The sequence below is a fragment of the Podarcis muralis genome, chromosome 11 (genome assembly GCF_964188315.1).
Source record: "Podarcis muralis chromosome 11, rPodMur119.hap1.1, whole genome shotgun sequence".
In the NCBI taxonomy this organism is placed as follows: Eukaryota; Metazoa; Chordata; class Lepidosauria; order Squamata; family Lacertidae; genus Podarcis; species Podarcis muralis.
In genome coordinates, this window is record NC_135665.1 from 9,730,181 (window position 1) to 9,749,964 (window position 19,784).

Below are 19,784 nucleotides of genomic sequence, written 5' to 3' on the forward strand. Positions count from 1 at the left end.
TGTGAGAGAAACAAGCAAGCAAGCAGGAAACCACACTGAGAAAGTTGGAGTTAATTCCTTATTAGCAAAAACAGGATCTGCATAGGAGTGTCAGGTCTAATGAGCAAAGCACCTCTTCTCTGGCAGGCCTTAGCCCCATGAAGCAGTTGCAGAGACTGAAGGTCCATCCCACTTCCCCGCTACTTAAGTCCACTCCTCTTTAGGGTTTTCCCCAAGCAATCTGAGACTGTGCCTGTGTGAACTTATCCTCCTCTCTCTTCATACCTCGCCTAGTTCTGATGGACCAGAGGGAAGGGGAGTTTGTCGGTGCAGGCTGGGGAAACACTTGTGCCTCTTCACCAACCAGACTCATCTCTGCTTCTTGGGCTCCCTCTCCTTCTGCTTCAGCTTCTGCCTCTGAGTCTGGACTGCTCTCTGCCACAGACTCCCCTCACTCACTATGCCCTGTTACCTTTTCAGCTTCTGATATCTCCTGCCAATCTTCTCCCTCTGACCACTCATCATTGTCCCACCGCCAATCTCCTGGCTCTGAGCCTTCTTCCCTAGCTCTTTCCTGCACTGGCTCCTCCTACCATTCCTCTTCATGCAACCAGTCCATGACAGCACAACAACCAGATATTGTTTATAGGATGAGGAACCATTGGAGAGGCTACCAGGAAGATTGCTTTTGAGATAAAAAAATTTTGGGGGGAGGGCTGTAGCTCAGTGGCAGGGCATCTGTTTGCATGTAGAAAGTCCTAGATTCAATTCTCACTATATCTAGGTAGGGGTGGGAATGCCCCATGTCTGAGACCCTGCCAGACAAGGTAAGGAATTCTGAGCTTGATGGACCAGTGGTCTGACTTAGTATATGCTGGTTTCCTGTATTCTTATGTAAAGGAAATAACTGAGAGAAGAACAGATACCTTCCATTTAACATTGCAAATACAGTGGTACCTCAGGCTAAGTACTTAATTCGTTCTGGAGGTCCGTTCTTAACCTGACACTGTTCTTAACCTGAAGCACCACTTTAGCTAATGGGGCCTCCTGCTGCTGCTGCACTGCCGGAGCACAATTTCTGTTCTCATCCTGAAGCAAAGTTCATAACCCGAGGTACTATTTCTGAGTTAGCGGAGTCTGTAACCTGAAGCGTATGTAACCTGAAGCGTATGTAACCCGAAGTACCACTGTAGAAGCAAGCCAAGTCATGATGTATTTAGATGAGAAGAGACTCTAACTCCATGATGAAGGGGGTAAGGAGGAACTAAAGAGGCCCTAAGATCTCCATTGATGGAATCACCCCAATCTTGGTTGTGAGGCCATCTAGGACAGGAGTGGCCAACAAGTTGCCCTCCAGATGCTGATGGATGATAATGTCCATCATGCCTGGGGCTGATGGGAGTCGGGGGCCCAACAAACCCTGCAGCTTTTAGCTACCCCTGCTTAAAGAAGGAGAAAAGGAAGAGGCAAGTCTTCTTAGGTGTGCAATATAGCATAAAAATCCTGGCAGCAGACATATCTGTTCAGCCCTTAGTTGACTTTGAGCAAGCTATGTCTATCATTCCCAGTAGCAAAGTAGCCGAATTCACAGGGCTGTCAAGGATGGACACAGTCAACAATTAAATATTTTTCCATGGTTAAAAGTGATGCATAAATTATAAAAATAAATAAATCATTGTTATTCCAAATACTGTAGTCCAGCATCAACAATGTGTGTTCAGAGTGCTGGGCTACTTCTGTAAATGCTTCATTCAGTGCTTGAACAGGCTCAGCATGAGCTGAGTTATCACGTTGTTAAGAAAACTGATTTGCTGTTATTTCTTACTTCTAATTACTTAGCAATATGAACTATTTCATCCCTGTATTTTTCAGTGAAAGTCCCCCCCCCCAGCAGATACTAGTTTTAAAAGAATTCACAATATTGTATAGTTATGAAAACAATAAAACATAATTACAATGATGTGTAAGAAAAAATACCATATATGAGGTTTCACCCTGTGTTACATCACATACAGTGTGTTTTCATGTCAACACGTTAGGAATAAATCCTTAATATGCTCACTTGTTCAATAACAGAAGAAATAATGTCTCAGACCTAATTAACCATAATTCCATTATATATAGGGCGAGTTGGTGTTTTTCCAGCTTTGAGTAGTTATCATTCCCTCTAATGATTAATTTCTATAAGAAATCATATGAAAATATCCTCACTGGATTTGTTTTTAAATTGCATTTTTTAAGCATGGAAAACAAAGATGCACGAGTCATTGGGTTGCTAGACAGCAGCCTTGATCCAGGAAGGAGTGTTCAGTGTACAGAAACAGATTTCCATTTGCCCATTGCCATTTCTGCAACAGACTGCTACATACAACAAAAAATAATATTTAGAATATACTGGACCCCATTACATTTGTTTTAAGAAGGGCTATCTAAGGTATCTGACTGTTGGAGATGCAATAGGGATAATGCTTCTCTAAAACATATGTTTTTTCATTGTCCTATTATTGAAAGATTTTTGGCAAAAGGTAACTGAAACTATCAACAGAACTGTATGGAACAACCTTACATTTACAGAGCAAAATGTCCTTTTGAATTAAATACCCAGCACAAGGAACCTTACAAAAGGACAATACGAGTGGACTCTGTGTCCTTACCACAGCAAAAAGACTGACACTGATTAATTGGGGGGGAAAAAATGTGGCTCCCTTCTACGATTGGACCAAAGACTTTTACAAACTTGCAACATATGAACAACTTGCATATAAACACAGACTTGCCATGGACAAACTCAATGATATTTGGAATCCATTCTTACAAATGCTGTAATAGGTTAAGATCTGGTGAAGTACAATAACAACTTTGTAAAGTATACAGTTTGGGGTTTTTCCCCCTTCCCCCTTTTATTTTCCCTTCTACATAGGTGCTATTTCTCTTTCTCTTTCTCTTATTTATGTCTCACCACATTTAGTGCACATATAAGTATCTACTTTAAAGAAACCCAGACTGCTACAAAAATCCCAAGAATCCCTATACCTGATCTTAGTGTGCCCTGCTAAACCTTCCTCTTATTTAGTACAGGACAAGGGAGTCCGATTTGCCCTTCCCCTTCACTACTGGCTCACAGTTCAGCAGAAGTGGAAGTCGGACAGAAATGGCTTTTCCGCTGTTGCCTTTTGGAGGCTGCGATTGCTCCTGAATGTAAACTTATGCTGGGCGAAACCTGCAAAAGTTTGTGTGTGTATACGGAGACAAGTATATGTATGCAAAGTTATATCAAGTCCTAAGCTCCTTCAAGACTCAATGAAACCTACAGTTTGACCAAGGCAAATGTGCATGGTCAGCACTATCAGTGTGTAGATGAAAGTATAGAACTAGTGTTTTATGGGTTTGGAGTGAATTTTCCCAAGCAGGGTCCGTTCTGACACGCTGTAGATTAAATGCTGTGGAAGAGGCTACTAAACATGTCAAGTAAAAACATATTTCACTTCAGGCACCCTTCCTGTCGAGTTAATAGAGAGAGAATCTCACTTCATTGCCTTCACCTCATAGGAGACCTCAGGATACTGCAATAAAAATAATGCCATTGGTTTCTGTGTATGTGCAGAATACCTGTGTATTCTGGACATGACAAAATGTCCTCTTCTGAGGAACCATTAACGATAGATAGAGGACCCCAGTGTTGACTGTACTGAACCTGGTCATCATACTTAGATATATTACATTATCCATGTGGTGTGTTTGATGAAGAATCATTCTGCAGATCATGTAATATTTAGACATTGTAAAAGGCTTTTAAAAAGGGTAAAGGACCCCTAAACGGTTAAGTCCAGTCAAAGGTGACTATGATGTGCAGCACTCATCTCACTTTCAGGCCAAGGGAGCTGGCGTTTGTCCACAAACAGCTTTCTGGGTCATGTGGCCAGCATGACTAAACTGCTTCTGGTGCAATGGGACACCGTGACGGAAACCAGAATGCACAGAAATGTTATTTACCTTCCCACCGCAGTGGTACTTATATATCTACTTGCACTGGTGTGCTTTCAAACTGCTAGGCTGGCAGGAGCTGGGATACAGCAACAGGAGCTCACCCCGCTGTGTGGATTTGAACCACTGACCTTCCAGTCGGCAAGCCCAAGAGGCGCAGTGGTTTAGACCACAGCGCCACCAGCTCCCTTATTTAGACATTGTAACCATAGATAGAAGTAATACACTGATAATTCTTCATTTTCATGACTGGAAGTCAGGCTACGGGTGACAGTAGCATGAGTCCACTTCACATAAACTGATCAGTATCACATGTGAGGGGCAGAGTTGAATGTTCAATGTATGGTCATCTCAGTCATAAAGTCCCTCCATCCCATAGCCTCTCAATCTCTCCTTCCTGTCCTTAGTTAGGGGCAGACTTTGGTCTTTCGCATTTCAGAGAGGCCAATTTTTTCCAGTCCACGCCTCTTGTCTTCTGTTCTGCTCAATTCACTACATCATAATTGTGATGCTGCCACCGCCCCCCGCTCCCCCACGCTTGGTGAACCAGTAGCGCTTTCCTAAATCCACGTTTTCCTTAATGCAAGTGTGTGCACTGTCAGGCCCTGGCGTACCTCTGAGATGGTCTCTGTGGTATTGGGGATCTCCTAAAAATCTAATGGGGGGACAAGATGTGTTGGAGGGTTAATATTCTGAAACTTCCATCTTCTGTTCAGCGTGTATAGTATATGCCATGAGCTCTCCAGTGCCCTTCATCCTAAGCAACCTGTCTCAGGGAACGTTATGAACTGCTAAAACCTTTTGTCACTCAGAGACTGGGGAGAGCATAACAGTACACATGTGGGTGAAAGGAAGGCATGGGGCCCAAATTTGATCCAGTTCACATTCAAAGGCGAACCTGCCAGATGTACACTTTCTGAAACAATTGATTGAAATGCACTCTTCTCTTAATTTTGCGGTGAAGTTTGCCAGCCAAGTAATGCATACAGAAATGAATAAAACTCAACATCCGAAAAAACCAAAGTGCTGCATCAACAAGTACAAAACAACCCCTCTGCAGCACCTCAAATCCAACTCAATGGTGTAATGTTGGAAAATGTCGATCACTTCTCCTACCTGGGCAGTTATCTTTCCACAAGGGCCAACACTGATGCCAAAATCCAGCAGAAACCAATTACGCAAATTAGCCAAATCAGTGTAATCTTTGTTGTTTAGTTGTTTAGTCGTTTACTCTTCATGACCCCATGGACCAGAGCACGCCAGGCACTCCTGTCTTCCACTGCCTCCTGCAGTTTGGTCAAACTCATGCTGGTCGCTTCGAGAACACTGTCCAACCATCTCATCCTCTGTCGTCCCCTTCTCCTTGTGCCCTCAATCTTTCCCAACATCAGGGTCTTTTCCAGGGAGTCTTCTCTTCTCATGAGGTGGCCAAAGTATTGGAGCCTCAGCTTCACGATCTGTCCTTCCAGTGAGCACTCAGGGCTGATTTCCTTAAGAATGGATGGGTAATCTAGAAAGATAATGTAATCTAGGAAGATAAATTACCCAATCTGCGGGGAGATCATATCCCCGCTTTCCCTGAGCATGTTTACAGCTACATTCTGTGGCCACGCAACAAGGTTTGGAAGGAATCCTCCCTCCTTGCTCCATGTGCCTAAAGGGCACGCCTAAAGACACCAAATCAATAAAAGCTGACCAGGAATATCTCTAACCCCTTTAATGCCTCAGCTTTTTAAGCAACCATTTCTTAAATTCTCTCACCTGCCTCCACTGTAAAGGGTGGAAGGGAGGGTTGCATCTGCACAACATGTCCAGTCCAACGAAGTTGATGTTGAAGAATCATTGCTTCAACACTGGTGATCTTTGCTCCTTCCAGTACACTGGCATTAGTTCTCCTGTCTTCCCAAGTGGTGTGTAAAAAAATTTCAGAGACACCGTTGATGGAATCTTTCTAGAAGTTGAAGATGTTGTTTATAAGTGGTCCACGTTTCTCAAGCATACACTAAGGTTGGTAGTACAATAGCTTTGTACACAAGCAATTTGGTTTCCCTGCGAATGTCCCGGTCCTCAAACACTCTGCACTTGGGAGAAAGCTGCACTTGGAGAGCTCAGGCGATGCTGGATTTCAGCATCAATGTTGGCCATTGTGGAAAGATAATTGCCCAGGTTGGAGAAGTGATGGACACTTTCCAACGTTACACCATTGATTTGGATTTGTGGCACTGCAGAGGGGTTGTTTTGTGCTTTTTGGTGCAGTACTTTGCATTTTAGATGTACAGCGATAGGCCAAGCTTTTTGTAAGCTTCTGTGAAGATATTTAGGATGATCCAGTGAGTAAGGACAGGATACATGGCGCTCTAAACATATAAATGTTTGTTTGTTTAGTGAGAAATTTCTATACTGCACTTCAGCACAGAGTGGTTTACCAAAAAGAGAGAGATAAAATATAAGAAAAACATCAAAATTATTTTCATCATTTACATAAAAATGTAATTAGCAGCATTAATTAAAAATGACTTAACCCATCCCAGAAGATGCCCAGGGGGGACTGCATTCAGGCATGTCTGCCTTTATGAATTAACTGGCCCCAAGTATCTGATAAATATTTTTAAAACTTTTAAATTACAAAGCAAAGAGATTTTTTTTAACAACTTCAGACAGCATTATAGTGCATAGTACCTTTTCTAATGATTAATTTAGAGAGTCATTACCCAATATATTCAACAACTATACTTCGCCTCAGTTTCTCAGCTCCTTGTATGCCTCTAACTTTAATGTGGAGAAATTAAATTAAGCATTCTGCTGGCTATGTATAACTTTGGAAAGCAATTTCATCACACAACATGTGAATGCAAATTATAACAGTTTATATTATTTCTTATTTAATCTACAAGAGAAATAGGGATAATTAAAAGATGTGACTGCCTGCAAAGATGCAGGCATGAACCCTCGCTGTTTTTAGTTCCATGTAGATAAATGAAATTATTTGCCAATAGTGGATGCACACAAAAAGAAGTTGAATATTTATGGCAAACCAATCAGCATTCCATTTCAAAATCTCATTTGAGAGTCAACTGATTACTGTATTTCTGTTCACCTCAGACATTTCAGGTACCAAGTTCATGTTATTAAAAAAAAGCCCCTCGCCACCCTTCAGCTACAGCTGAAATACTGGACATAAATGTTTTAAATTGCTGGAACAATATTTTAAAATTATGCGTAAATTACAAACTTTCATATATATATATATATATATATATATATATATATATATATATATGTAGATCACTTCTGAATTGTATGTCTTATTTTCACAGATGTCTGAAAAACGGAACAATACTGAATACGTGTGCCGCCTTTCTATAGTTCAAACCATGCTCAACTTACAACATGAAAAAATACATAATTACAGCATAATGTAGTCATAAACAATAAATAAAACATACACAAAAAATACACAAGCAAATTGAATAATTTCTGCATAAATCATAATAAGATCTAAAATAAAGATACAATAATAATAATAATAACAATAACAGCAACAACCCCACACGACAAAAACACCTAAGCAATACTGCAGCCCAAGAGTCATTACAGCACCCTCAGCTTTTGTAGCTGGAGTCAGTCACAGCCCTGCCCTCACAGGCCAGGTGGGCAAGTGCCAGCAAGGCAGAGAGCAGGTCTTCCTGGACTCCCAGCCAATATAGTCTGTAATTCTGGTTGGTATTTTTGAATTCAGATCATTTGCTTGAGCAAATGTGATTCACCTTCTTTTCAAGAATGCCCCTTTTACAAAGATATAGGGAATATTTAAGGCTAACTCAACTTACTATATACTGTAGTTTTATACCATCTGTTGGGAAGCTGCAAGTCTGCCCATTTAAGTTTCTCATTTCTTCCAATCCTAAATTCAGTTCTTCATATTTCCCACACCAGCTTGTAGAATTAATTTTTTTAAAAAAAAAAAAACCTCGTGAAAATTCACCACCGTTTTAGAAAAGCCACTTCGTCCAATATATTACATGTTTGTGCTGTTTTCACTAGTATATGCATTTTTATGCACGGTTTACCCTGATATGTGTGTTTGATGCACATTACTTGGCTAGAAAACTGCATTGCAAAATTCGGATTTCAAAGGCGGGGTTTCGAAGTGTGGCTGTGTTAAAGGGTAAAGGTACCCCTGCCGGTACGGGCCAGTCTTGACAGACTCTAGGGTTGTGCGCTCATCTCACTCTATAGGCCGGGAGCCAGCGCTGTTCGCAGACACTTCCGGGTCACGTGGCCAGCGTGACAAGCTGCATCTGGCGAGCCAGCGCAGCACACGGAACACCGTTTACCTTCCCGCTGGTAAGCGGTCCCTATTTATCTACTTGCACCCGTACGTGCTTTCGAACTGCTAGGTTGGCAGGCGCTGGATCCGAGCGACGGGAGCGCACCCTGCCGTGGGGATTCGAACCGCTGACCTTTCGATCGGCAAGTCCTAGGCGCTGAGGCTTTAACCCACAGCGCCACCCGCGTCCCAGGTGTGGCTGTGTTACAGTTTGCGTAATAAGTGCTCACACTTTACATTGTGGGTGCCCTTTGCGGGATCGCGCATGGTTCCCAGGGAACTTAATGGCAAACAGGGGCTGGTCTGCCTCTCAGAATTATTATTTGGAGGATCACGCCCAGTGGCCTGAGAGGTGGGGCCAGCCCCATTTATAAATAGGGGGTGGAGCCGACAATAGCCAGGCAAATGGCTCTGGAGATTCACCCTCCCTTTGTTTAATGTTTTCTTGTTTGCAGGTTAACTTTTTCTTCCTGTTTAGCAGGCGCTGCTACAGTCTTTGACTGGTTGCTGTTGAAGGACTGGGAAAAAATTTTCCTGCATTGGCAGGTTTTGTCTTCTCCGTAGCAATTCGTCACAACTTTGGCAGTTATGGCCTTGGGTGGAATCCTTTAGTCTTTTCTTCCCTATATGGGGTGTGTGAAGTGGTGACTCACACCCCTGTGGTGGCGATTCCAGGGTCCCCTCTTAAAAGGGGTTGTAATATGGGTGTCCCTGGCCATACACCGAAAGGTTGTCAGTGAACTACCCTGGGCTGGGCTGCCTGCGTACACTTACGTCTCGCAGAGCACCCCCATATCCCATTTACCCTGATGTGCCCCAGTTTCCCCTGCTGGGGGGCTGGGAGCATAGCTGTCAATGTTTCCCTTTTTTTTAAGGGAAATTCCCTTATTCTGAATAGGATTCCTCCCAAGAAAAGGGAAAAGTTGACAGCTATGGCTGGGAGGGATATACGCCCAAGGCCTAAGCCAAGGTCTTCCTACATTCGGAAGTTTAATGGCTTAAATTTAACTCCATATAACGTTGTCGGAGTCTTTATTCCTTTGTTATGATCCCTGGGGGCTGGGGCTGTTGTGTCCTGGTCATGCAGTGTTTCAGAAAGTGTGAATAAATTTGAACGGAATCAATTTTCTCTCCCTTCCATACTGTTTTGTTGACTCCACAGACGTTTGAAGGGAGGAGCCCATGACCTGAATAGCCCCCGCCCCATCTGATGTTTGCCAAATGTGTGTTCAGCAGGGACTACACACTGTTATTAGGAGGCATGGCTAGAAGGCATGATCTAATAGTAAGAGCTCTTTGACAGTGGAAGTGTCTCTCTCAGGAGGTTGTGAACTCTCCTTCCTTGGAGGTTTTTCAGCAGAAGTTGGATGGATGCTTCAGCTGAGATTCTTGCAATTCAGGGGATTGGACAAGATGACTCTCAGGGTCCTTTTGAACTCCACAATTCTATGGTTCCCCCCCTCTATGTGTGAATGGTGTTCATACAACTACTGGTTTGGCTGGGGATGCGGAAACGACAATCTCTTACAATTACTGCTTTAATGCTTCCATCACATTTTTGTTAATTCCCTTTGGAATCAACTGTGCAGCATGATTTTAAATAAGATTCACAAGAAGCAAATTATTAGTGAAAGGAAATCCCCCCCATTAACCCATTAAGCAAGAATCTGGTTAATATCTTAATATAGTGGTTTTCCTCTTATTTTTCCTATATAGGGGAACTCATTCAATTCAATGTACTTTTGCCTCCCCCTCTCAACAATATTTTTTTCCCAGTACTTTGCAGGAATGCCTAAAAGGAAATAGAATTGCAAAAGCATTGAGGAGGGGCAGTTGCTGGTATTATTTAAGTGTTTTGACACTCCAGCATGAGTGCCACAGGGTTAAAAACAATAAATTTAAATACTTGAACTCTTTTACTGGCACAGGTATTAGACATACCTGGGGGAAGTAGAGTGAAAGTGGTAAAAAGCAAAGCAGCAAAGAGAGGAAAATATTTCATTCTGTCTCTGCTCTGAGACATTGCAGTTGAGCGTAGCTTGGAGAATAGTGTCTACCCATCCCCCCTTTAACTCTGTTCAGATTAATAGCAGGTGTCTTTCAAACGGGTTTATAAATGCATTACAAAATTAACAGATCAAATTACTTACTTACAACACAATCCTGTGAATATTTACTCAGAAGAAAACTTCAGTGAATACAATGGAACCTAATTAGAATTAGTAAGGGGGTGGTCTGCCTAGCATTGCAGCCTTAAACCATGTCATAAATTAATTAATGAAAATACGTTGGTGCAACTGGACATAGGCTTTGCGTGTGTAGGTCCCCAGGCCACCCCTCAAATAACTTCACACATAACACGTAATTTTAGTTTTGGTTTTTTGGGCACTATTTTGGCCACAACTTTATTAAAATACAAAATCAGTGAGTGGTTGTTTAGACATTGGTTATGACTGTCTGTCCCCCCGCCTGGGACAGAACTGACATCCCGAGGTCCGATCGGTAGCCAGTAGAAGAGAAAGTCAAACTGGGGGGTCATTTGAGCTAAGCATCGGACCCACGCCGTTCACCCCAGCAGCTCCCCGAAAGCTTGCCTGCCCGGTCCTATAACAAGGATTCCCATAACAGGGATTGGGCGGCCCTGGTCCCATAACAGGGATTGGACGAAATCGTGGCAAGCCCCAGGATTCCTTTAACGGAATTCCCTTCAGCGCAATAGGAGGGGCAGGCCCAGCCTGACCCCTCCACCACCAGCATATTATAACCAATGCCTAACCGCAACCTTACAAGTTGTGACGAATTGCTGAGTAGTAGGCAAAACCAAATGGCACAGCCAATCACCAAATGGCAAATTCCTACTAGGCCCCCGCTCCAAAGCAGACGACCCCATGACAGGCAAAGCAAGGTCAACCGGAAAGAGGGCGGGCGGGCGGGCAGGTGATCCGATGCACTCTGCAAAGAGAAAGAGAAACCAGAGTGCACCAATATTTAAAGACTATGGTCCCACCCACCCAATTTGCAACATACAATTTGCCCCAGCAACCCGGTTACCCAATCATGATGCCAGGCAACAACTATTAACCTGCCTGGCAACAAGAGGCCTGGCCTGGTGGCCCACACCGCAACCCGTGCTCTCATTTATTGGAGAACACGCTTTATGTAAATAAAGCAACAACAACAACAATTTATACCTTGCCCATCTGGCTGGGTTTCCACAGCCACCCTGGGCGGCTCCCAATAGAATATTAAAATCATGATAAATGCATCAAACATTAAAAACCTCCCTAAACAGAGCTGCCTTCAGATGTTTTCTACATATACGCACAGTTCATGTTCATAGCATATGTAGCATAGCATATGAAGAAGATTGTGTGAAGATTCAGATTCATTTATTTGTATCTAGTCATCAGACCATCACAAATAAGCTTTGTACCTGCATAAAAAGCAGCACAGGATAGCATCCACTGAAGTTATCTCTGACTCAAATAAGCTACAACATGAACCTGAAATGTCAACTTTCCCTGGCAGCTCATAACATGCCCCTTTGAAAACGAAAGGTTATCGATAAATATTAATAAATAAATATTAAAGTCAAATATTAAAAGCAAATGGAAATAAAATGAATTCATGCAAAACTGAATAATATGCAAAACTCAATGTGACAGGACTGAAAGCAGAGCTGGTGTGAAGACAGTGAGAGCGCATTCTTTTGAATGCCTGGAGAAGATTCAGGTGCTAGAGAAGATCTAACATCTATATCAATAGGAAAGGGGTGATAAATTCTATGTTAAAGGAGGTAGAGCAGCTATCCCAGAAGGTAAATATATAATTCAGATCAACCCAGTCTTTTTCTTTTAAAAAACTAAGTAACTCCATTAAGGTCAGGCTTCACTTGATCAAAGTAGCTGTGCGAGATTTTTCGGCCAAGCAGGTTGAGGCAATATTATTATTATTATATTTATTAAAGTAAATTAATTTTATTAAATTTCTATGACACCCTTCATCCGAGGCTCACAGGGGAATTACTCAGATTCCCAAAGAAGGCTTCCCATACCACCAGGTTGATCAGGTCTTAGTAGTTTATTAAAGGGGAAAGTGCAAGCTTGCAACAAAGGCCTGAAAGCTCCTTTCTTACCCCCTGCCTACTCATTCCATGGGACAGACTCCACAGCCAGGAGATAGCTTGTCCGCACCCAGGCACTGGGGCATATGGGATACGGGTGGCACTGTGGTCTAAATCATTAGCCTCTTGGTCTTGGTAATCAGAAGGTCAGCGGTTTGAGTCCCTGCAATGGGGTGAGCTCCCGTTGCTCTGTCCCAGCTCCTGCCAATCTAGTACAGTGGTACCTCAGGTTAAGAACTTAATTCGTTCCAGAGGTCCGTTCCTAACCTGAAACTGTTCTTAACCTGAGACACCACTTTAGCTAATGGGGCCTCCCGCTGCCGCTGCGCCACCACTGCACGCTTTCTGTTCTCATCCTGAAGCAAAGTTCTTAACCTGAGGTACTATTTCTGGGATAGCAGAGTCTGTAACCTGAAGCATATGTAACCTGAAGAGTCTGTAACCCAAGGTACCACTGTAGTTCGAAAGCACACCAGTGCAAGTAGATAAATAGGTACCGCTGCACTGGGAAGGTAAATGGCGTTTCTGTGTGCTCTGGCACTCATCATAGTGTCCCTTTGTGCCAGTAGCAGTTTAGTCCTGCTGGCCACCTGACCAGGAAAGCTATCTGTGGAGAAAACTGACTCCCTCAGCCTAAAAGTGAGATGAGCGCTGCACCCCATAATCGCATTTGACTGGACTTAACCATCCAGGGGTCCTTTTTTTTACTGGGGCATATGCTTTTTATAGAGTACAGCAGCATACAAGTGGTCATGATCTCAACCACTCCCAAAGTTCCCTATGGATGGCTGGTATTGCTCTAATTAGGCCTGGAGCCTAGTATCCCACACCCATAGATAAGAGCACATCCGTTCCCTGAGCAAGTGAACTAGCCTGCTTCCCAAGTGTGTCACATGAAAACTTCAGGCTACAGCTGCCACCAATTGTGAGGTCATCTTGAGTATTCAACTGGTGCTAGCAGAGCTCCTGGAACCAATCACTTGTGGGTCAACACACCTCCTTATTGTTCATTGGCTACACTGAGTCTTTGTTTCCTTTTCAGATTAAATTCCAAGACTGAGACCTGCACATAAGCACTTCATCCCCAGATTGACTTTGGATGCTTGGTGCTCAATTTCCTCCGCTGAATTTTTGGTCCCAAATCCCAGGTGTGCAAGCAAATCTTGGCATGTACCCTCACACCATGGGAGAATGATTCACTGCTACGTACCTCCAAATCCTTCAGACTGTCATTTTAGTCCTGAAGGATTTTCTGATTGTTTCGAGTTTGCCACTCAGAATGACAGGAGTGTACATGAATCGTAATTAAGACTTGGTGGAACGGCATAGTCATAACATGCTTGGCCCTTGGATTTAAAAGCTGGACAAGAACAACTGCTAGCTTATTGGAAAAAAGATAACAGGACTGAGCTGAGCTGGCTAACTAATTGGAAATAAAAATTCCTCCATTTCTAAAACCACCATGATCTGCTATATAGTTTGGAAAGTGATTTCTGTGTCTGTCTGTTTTCTATATACATTTGGATACTTCTTGAGACATCACCACCAAACTCTGTTCCTCAGGTGGGAAGGGGCAGACTTCATCACCATTGGGATACCGGGTGCCATTCTGAATCAAGGTGGTAGACTGAAATGTGACTTTGGCATACCTTCACCCATTCTTTGACATAGGTTTGACCGCCTCACAAGAGATCATTGCCAAACTTGGCATGTGGTTTCCTGATGGTTTTGTTGATGGTTTGATGCCGGGCACTATTTTGCATGAAGAATTCTTTTCTCTATGAATTTCTCAGAGTGAATGATCCCTGACACTATACTGCTCTCCCTTCCTGCGCGCAACTCTGTAACTGCAAGTAATGCAAGCAAACACTTTCATGAAGCATATTGTCACCAGTTTGGGGGGCGGGGTGTATGTGAGATCCTTCCAATCCCTGGATCTAGCAAGTGTTAAAATATAAGCCAGGCTAGCTTCCTGTGCTGAGATGATTGCAAGGGTGATGGTCCATTAAGCAAACAAAGAAAACGAGGCTCTGTGTGAACTGACAGATCCATAACTCAGAGATAGTTAGAAGCCTGAGTTTAGAGTTTGCAGTGATGGGACCTAGAAGTAAAGTAAAAATCTGCAGCGAGAGTCAGAGAGCAATGTTTGATGGCTCTTTGAATAAAGGCTCTAACTGTGGAAGAAACGAGACCCTCTTGGGGTGCTAAAGATATGAACCCCTCCTATATAGGCTCAGGTTGTCGATATGTGCAAATAAACCATATGTCATAAAGGAACCACGGTCTCCACTATGCTTCACCCCCAAAGGAAACATGATCAGAGATTGGAGTAGCATGCCGCAATATTAAGGCAGATTATAAGACACAAACTATAATAAAAACAGTCCATCAGAATCCGTAAAACATAATTTAATTTTTTTTGTCGGCTAGTTGATTCTGTCTTTGCGAGTTCCTGCATTTATTCTTCTAGAATGCTTTTGGTTCAGATACTGCATTGCAAAGCATTGCTAGCTTCCCCCCCGCCCACCTTAGACTAGCTTCAATGCTGACAACTCTGCTTCTGTTCTTAGGAAGACCATTATGTTCGCTTTTAGTGTTGCTTTGTGGCACTGGGTCCAGCAGCAGCAGATGTGTAGGGAACAGCAGCCATGTAGCTACTACTAGAAGTGTGATTGATGTTCCCAAACCAACAGAGCTAGGAGATGCCAGGGAAGAGGCAGACGGTGAGTCTTCTCCTTTCTCTTCTCCTTTCTCTTTCACAGGCTAGCAGCCAGGGGCTCCAGGTTAAAGAGAAGAAATCAAAACACAGGGAGGTGTTGGATTTCTGCTAGAGTTGTTCGTTGTCCTTTGCCAGGGCACAGCTCACTGAATCACTGCTCTGTTGAAGGGTGTGTGGTTTAAGGAAATGGCTAAAATATGAAACATCGATACAAAAAAGGAAGGAAGTCTCACTATATTCAGACATGCAGCACATGGAATCATGGAATCAGTGGGCTGCCTGCAGAGAATAACAAGGCTGGAAGAAGCTGATTTCCCCATCTTTTCTTCTCCTTGCCGGTCCCCAGAGCTTCCCCAAATGCTCCCCTTAGATTCTGGGAAATCTGAGTGGGACTTGGGATGGGATGGGTGGATAAGGGGGAAAGGGGTGGTGGTAGAAAATCAGGTGAATGGATCTTCTGTCAATGCAGAATAATATGCCACTATCTGGTTTTCTGCCATCTTCCCCTGCAATTAGTCTATGCCACTCATCAAGGTTCCCTCGCTCTTAGGACACCATTGTCTTTGGGGTGAGTGGGATGAATCCAACAGGAAGAGCAGAAGAGAGAGAGGTGCATCATCTGGCAGCCTTCTACTGGCAAATCTATTGACTCAACTATGGAGTTGGGAGGTGTGTCATCTACTATGGGAACGCAGGTGGTGCTATGGTCTAAACCACTGAGTCCCTCGGGCTTGCTGATCAGAAGGTGGGAGGTTTGAATCCCTGTGACGGGGTGAGCTCCCATTGCTCTGTCCCAGATCCTGCCAACCCAGCAGTTCGAAAGCACGCCAGTGCAAGTAGATAAATAGGTACCACTGGTTATGGAGCACCGGTATGAAGTTTACGGCATGTAGTGCCTTGAAAGAGAATATTATGAAAATGGTATACCGGTGGTACATGACCCCAGTCAAGTTAGCTAAGATATACCACCTGTCTGATAATAAATGTTGGAAATGTAAAGAGGCAGAAGGGACATTCTTTCACCTCTGGTGGACCTGTCCAAAAGTGAAGGCCTTCTGGGAAATGATTTACAATGAACTGAAAAAGGTATTTAGATATACCTTTCCTAAGAAACCGGAAGCCTTCCTTCTGGGCATGGTGGACCGGAAGGTGTTAAAGAAGGATAGAACTTTGTTTATGTACGCAACTACAGCAGCAAGAATTCTCATCGCAAAGCATTGGAAGACACAAGATCTACCCACTCTGGAAGACTGGCAGACGCAATTGATGGACTATATGGAACTAGCTGAAATGACTGGCAGAATTCGAGATCTGAGCGAGGAAACAATAGAGGAGGACTGGAAAAAATTTAAAGACTATTTGCAAAAACATTATAAGTTGTTTGAATGTTAAGATGGTGCACGATTAGGAAACGTTATGCTTCTGTAAATTGAGTAGGTAAAAGTTAAAGTAAGTTATAACAAAAAAGAAGAGACAATTTGAAACAAATATATTATGTTTATTGTGAAAGGAATTGGAATGGAACTACAACTTTTGGAAATTGGAAACATAATAATTGAAAGATACATTGAGTTGCGAAATAAGGTAACAAATTGCTGATATTGATACTGTATTACAGGGAACACAGGGCCTGGAAGATCTGAGGAGGTCTAACTGACAGTGATAAATTATGGAAAGATGATTGGACAAGCATATATTTTCTTTTTCTTTTTCTTTTTTGTTCTGTTATTATCTTCTTTACTCTCAAAATCTGTTTCTTGTTTGTGGCTCTTGTACGTTCTTAACTCTGTGAATATATGGAAAGAAACGCAATAAAAAATTAAAAAAAAAAAAAAAGATAAATAGGTACCACTGCAGCAGGAAGGTAAATGGTGTTTCCGTGTGCTCTGGCTTCTATCATGGTGTCCCATTGTGCCAGAAGCTACTATTAGGTCCATCATGAGACGTCCGTCAGCTTCCAACTATGGGTATCAGCAGCCTTCAAGGAAGCAAACTTGCCTTATTATCACTCCATAGCATCCCACTGCCAGAGGATTGCCTCTTTCCATTCGCCAGTTTGCCTCCTCCAAGTGGAAGAAACCTGGGCATTGCTGAATGTCACATCCATTGACAGGTGTGTCCTGCTGGAAATAGAAAAGGGCTTTCCCCTTAGCCTGCCTTTATAGCCACTCAGTTGCCAAGTGCTTTTGTGACATCACAAGAAACCCACAGCCAATGGCAACAGCTGAGGACACATCATTTTCATTGCTTTGAGTCACACAATGGCAGGTGGACCTATCAGTGATTGTGTGCTAGTTTATTCGGGATACAGGTGGCGCTGTGGTCTAAACCACTGAGCCTCTTGGGCCTGCCAATCTGAAGGTCAGCGGTTTGAATCCCCGTGACAGGGTGAGCTCCTGTTGCTCTGTCCCAGCTCCTGCCAACTGAGCAGTTTGAAAGCACACCAGTGCAAGTAGATAAAGAGGTACCGCTGTGGAGGGAAGATAAATGGTATTTCCGTGCATTCTGATTTCCATCACGGTGTTCTGTTGTGCCAGAAGCTGGCCACATGACCCGGAAAGCTATCTTTGGAGTATGCCAGCTCCCTCAGCTTGAAAGCGAGATGAGCACCTTTGACTGGACTAACCGTCCAGGGGTTGTTTACCTTTTACCTTTAACATCTACTGTACACCTGACCCTTTGACTACATATTTTATATTTGGTTTTGGGTCCCTATTGATTCCCATTTCAAGCTTTTGGGATGTTGCCTGCGATCCCCTATTAATAAATTCAGAAATGAACATATTGTTAGTTCTTGAAGCAGCAGCTGTGTAGTGCAACTGGCTTTGTCAAGGGCTCCCTTTGTGATTGTGTTCAGTTTTTCAAATCACTAATAGCTGCAAGATGGAAATATATATATCAGTCTGAAAGGCAAACAGTTACATAATTTCTGTGACATATAGGAACCACTGTAGCTGACTTACCAAATTCAGTACACATTCATTTTTTTGTTCTTTTTAAATATTACGTTTTTGGGGGGACATCCCTCCCAAACAAAATTTTCTTGAGAAAAATCATTTAAAGCACAGTAGTAAGCACATTAAACTACTGAAGTATATGAATAAACTATGAGATTAATGGTTTATTGTAGCATACATTTCTTTGGAATTTTTCATCACCAGTATAATTTTTTTTTAGAATTCATATCTCCTTTAAGCTCTTCCTTTGTATATGCAATCACGTTAGAATTATACATTTAGGAATGAAAAAATACCCCCACCAAAACCTACCTTTTCTTAATATTTGCACTTTTATGCAACATTTACCCCCCAATGTACAGTGGTACCTTGGTTTCAAACTTAATCCGTTCCGGAAGTCCGTTCTTAAACCAAAGTGTTCTTAAACCAAGTTGTGCTTTCCCATAGCAGCGGGGGACTCAATTTACAAATGGAACATGCTCAACATGTTATGCTTCCAAAGCAAAGTTCACAAACCAAAACACCTACTTCCGGGTTTGCCGCGTTCTTAATCCAAGTTGTTCATAAAATAGGCTGTTCTTAAACAAGGTACCACTGTATTTTAGTCCAAGAGAGAACTTATCCACCTAAGGTATTTAATGTACACTGACAAGGCAATGATGGTTAAGGGCTATATCCCATTTCACACCTATAGCTTCAATTAACATTAATTGGAGTCAAATAGACATATCTAAAGGAAGCAAAGCTGCAGCGTCAAGATGGGAAGTTTAATTCTGTTGCTCAGCTGTGAGTTAAGTCAGACTCTTATAATTTGCTTCCCTTGTTCAAAGTGAGAGAACAATAAGACTTTAGGAAAATGGGGAAGAGGTTAAATGCATTATCCTGAACTGTCTGTTTCATGTTTTACCAGGCTATAGTTAAATGTTAAATCAGCTCACAATTTGCTAGAATAACTATTGTTCCATTTAACAGGGACACTTAGACAAATGGTGTTTCAAATTAGATATGCCAAGGTACACAATTTTCTTGGAAGACTGTGGGAACTTTGAGAGACCTATATTTTAGTTAAAGGATTTGTAGCCATATCACAGGAAAGCTTTTTCACACTGCTGCCATAGAAAGCAGCCTTGCATCAAGCTGGGCTGTTTGTTCACCTATTATAGTACTGTCTACTCTGACTGACACCGAGTCTCCGGGGTCTATGGCAGAAATCTTCCCCGCCACCTGCTATCTTGATTCTTTTAACTAGAGATGCCAAAGATTGAGCCTGGAACTATCTGAATGCCAGGCATGTCTCGTCCCTCTCTGAGCATTTGTCTGATCTGAAGCCCAGCCCACCCCCAAAACTGTAGCATTGGATTACCCAGTTGCCAGTTCAGGAGACTAAGTAGGCGCTTTTGAAGTGTGCTTCAGGATTTGTAAAAGAGAGCACCTTTCATCCCTGTTCCATGCTGCAGTATTTCTTAGGCAATATTATAGCAATTGAACTGGGTTTTTCTTCTTCTAATGACAAGATTTGTTGTGGTTAGGGAGGGAAGTAAAGGTAAAGGTAAAGGGACCCCTGACCATTAGGTCCACTTGTGGCCGACTCTGGGGTTGCGGCGCTCATCTTGCTTTATTGGCCAAGGGAGCTGGTGTACAGCTTCCGGGTCATGTGGCTAGCATGACAAAGCCACTTCTGGCGAACCAGAG